A 3,589-nucleotide genomic window follows, 5' to 3' on the forward strand; every position below is an offset into this window, starting at 1 on the left:
CTGACCAAGTGTTCAAAAAGTTGAGTCTGTGGGGAATAGTCTCCTTCAAACCACCACAACCATTATTTTCCAAATTCAATTCCAGACACACTTGCTAAACACCTGTGGTCAGGGCTCATCTGTCACAATAATATCTGTAAATATTCTCAGCAGAAGTAAGAGAACAGAGTGTGGAGTTTTCTATTTTTTCCTCATGTCTTTTTTTATGAGATTTTTCTCAGAGCTTAAGTCTGATGCCTTGTGAGGCATAAAGGATTAACCTAGGACAGTCAAATCTGTAGGAAGAGTCCCTCTCTATCAAAGTCGCTCTCAATCCTGTTGGGCTGGCTCACCTGCTGCAGCCACAGAACTGAATACTTCTTCCCAGCTCTCTTTCCCAAGGAAGTCTCTTGAAAAAAAAACTTTATTTCATGTCCCTATAAACCAGAAGGGATAAGACTGGCTTAGTTGGTAAAGTGCCTTGCAAGCACAAGGACCTGAGTTTAATCCCAAGAACCCCCACAAAAAGTAGAGTATGGGCTGGTGAGATGGCTCAGCAAATAAAGGCACTTGCTGCCAAGCCTGATGACCTGAGTTCAAACCCCTGGACTCACGTGGTAGAGGGAGGAAACCAAGGGCTGCAAATTATCCTCTGACCTCCAACAAGCATGCCATGGCATACACACACACACACACACACACACACACACACACACACACACATACACGCACGCATGCACACACCCACACACACGCACACACACCAAAGATTTTTAAATGTCTGGTGATTTGAATGATAATGTCCCTTATAGGCTCCAAGTATTTGAACACTTGATCCCCAGTTGGTGGTGGTATTTGGGAGGTTTAGGAGGTGTGGCCTTGCTAGAGGATGTATGTTGCTGGGTTCATAGCCTTGCCCCATTCCCAACTTGTCTCTCTGCTTCCTCTGTGTGCTCAGCTTTCTGCTCTGGCTACCTCCTGCCACCACCCCACCCCACCCCACCCCCGCCAAAAAAAAAACTCTTGGAAACTTAAGCCCAATAAACTCTTCCTTCTATAAGTTGCCTTGTGTTTTATCACAGCAACAGAAAAGTAACTAATATGAAATGTAATAAAGCAACAAAACAGAGCATGATGGCAGACACAATTCCAGCACTGGGGAGATGGAGACAGGGGGTGCATGGGGCACAGTGGCTAGCCTATTAAGCAAGCTACAGGTCCAAGTGAGAGAAACTATCTCAAAAAAACAAGGTGATTGGCATCTAAGGAGCAGCAACACCTAAGGTTGATCTCTGGACTCCATGTGCATGTGCACACACACACACACATCACCTTTGTATGAGCCTTTGTATGAGCAGGAATGAAAGGAAGGCATCATGTGCAGAAGTATGGGTCCCACTTTGTCCCAACTGTGCTGTGACTCAACAGGAGCTGGTTGGATGCAGATTCCTTCATGGTGGAGTCCTGCAGACCCCTGCTGAGCACCCGTCCCTTCCAGGGCTTCTGGATGTATAAACTCCAATATCATTGTGGACCACAGAGTCCACAGCCAGCTGGATCTACACACGAGGCTCCTTACCAGACTCTCTAGACATCAATGGATATCGTCCTGATACGGTGTCTTTTGTCATCACTCTGACCAAACACCTGACAAAAGCAACTTAAGGAAGGGTTTACTGTGGCCCACAGTTTGAGGGCACAGCTCATGATGGTGGGAAGGCATGGGGGCAGGAGCATGAGTCAGCTGGTCATGTGAGGCAGCTGCTCACATTGCATCCACAGTCAGGAAGCAGACGGGGATGAATGCTTGTGCTCAGCTCATTTTCTCCTTTTTATCTAGGGACCCAAGCCCATGGGATGGTGCTGCCCACATTCAGGGTAGGTCTTCTCTCCTCAGTTAGCCCAATCTAGAAAATCCCTCTCAGACATGCTCAGAGCTGTGTTTTCATGGTATTCTGGATGCAATCAAGTTGGCAATGAATATTAACCATATTTGGATCTTGATTTTTTTTTTTCTGTTTGGGCAAAGGAATTGCATACAGAGCTTTAAGAAGTTTTGACTAGCTGGTATTACAGTGAGTGTCTATAGTCTCAGCATTCTAGAGGCTGAGGCAGGAGGAGCCTAAGTTCAAGGCTGCATAGCAAGATCCAGTCTCCATCAAAGTAATAATAACAAATAAGAACAGTAATAATAATAATAATAATAATAACAGATGAGAGAAAAAGCGAGAAGGATTGAAGTTTGAAACAGAACCTAGGCATTCTTCCAGCTGAAGAGAGAAGGATCCTCCATGTTGATAGAGTAAAACAGAATCTTCCAGAAACTGTTTTGTGTACAGTGTGAATTCTGCACCAATCAAACACCAAGAACTCTGAGGCCTGCGTATTCTGGCAAACAGAAACCCTCCAGAAAATGAAATCACCAGGCAACAGCTATAATGAAAGGACAGAACAAGAGACAGGAGAGATGGCTCTGTAGTAAGAGCACTTGCTACTCTTGTAGAGAACCCGAGTTCAGTTCCTAGCACCCATATGTCAACTCATGACCACCTGCAGGCCCAAGGTGGTTCTGATGGCCTCTTCTGGTCTCTGAGGACACTGAACTCACATGTGTATGTCCACACATAAACACACACACACACATAATTAAAAATAAAAATAGGGCCTGGAGAGGTGGCTCAGCGGTTAAGAGCACTTGCTACTCTTGCAAAGGACCTGAGTTCTGTTGCCAGTACCCATACTGGGCAGCTCACAACCACCTGTAACTCCAGTTCAAGGGGAACTTTTGGTCTCCTAGGGTACCTTCACTCATGTGCACACATACACATTCACTCACACTAAACCGGAAAAAAAAAAAAAAAGACCCACAGGGGTCTTGAAAGCTATTCAGTAACCAAACTCCACAGGTGAGGAGAAAACATTCTAAACAGTATGCCTGTGAGTTCTAAATTGGAGCCATTATATTTTTGAATCAGCTTAGCAAACAATGGAAATACATTCTAATCACTAACTACTATTTATCAGTACTTAAGACCCCAAGATTTATTTTAGTTCCATGTTCATAAATAATTGAAATTTAGTTTCATGCTATACTAATATTAGAAAAAAAATATGTACCCTTAGAAGAAAGAGGTCAGAATATTATTTTCTCAGGGGGCCCAAGAGTTGGCTCAACAATTAAGACCACTTGCTGCTCTTGAAGAGGACCCAAATTTGTTTCCCAGAGCCCACATTGGGCAGTTCGCAACCACCATCGCTCCAGGTCCAGGGCATCTGATACTCTCTTCTAGCCTCTGCAGGTACCTGCAAATGTGTACACACTCATACAGAGACACACAGACATGCACATAAAATTAGAAAATAGAATCTTTTTAAAAAGATTATTGGGGCTGGAGAGATGGCTCAGTGGTTAAGAGCACTTGTTCTGGGGCTGGAGAGATGGTACAGTGGTTAAAAACACTGGCTGTTCTTGCAGAAAACCCAGGTTCAAATCCCAGCACCCACACAGCAGCTAACAACTGTCCGTAACTCCAGTTCCAGGGGATCTGACAGCCTCTTCTGTCCTTGCATGACACGGGTGCACTTACTTACATGCAGGCAATACACACAT

The sequence above is a fragment of the Nannospalax galili genome, unplaced genomic scaffold, assembly GCF_000622305.1.
Source record: "Nannospalax galili isolate Female #2095 unplaced genomic scaffold, S.galili_v1.0 scaffold899, whole genome shotgun sequence".
Classification (NCBI taxonomy): domain Eukaryota; kingdom Metazoa; phylum Chordata; class Mammalia; order Rodentia; family Spalacidae; genus Nannospalax; species Nannospalax galili.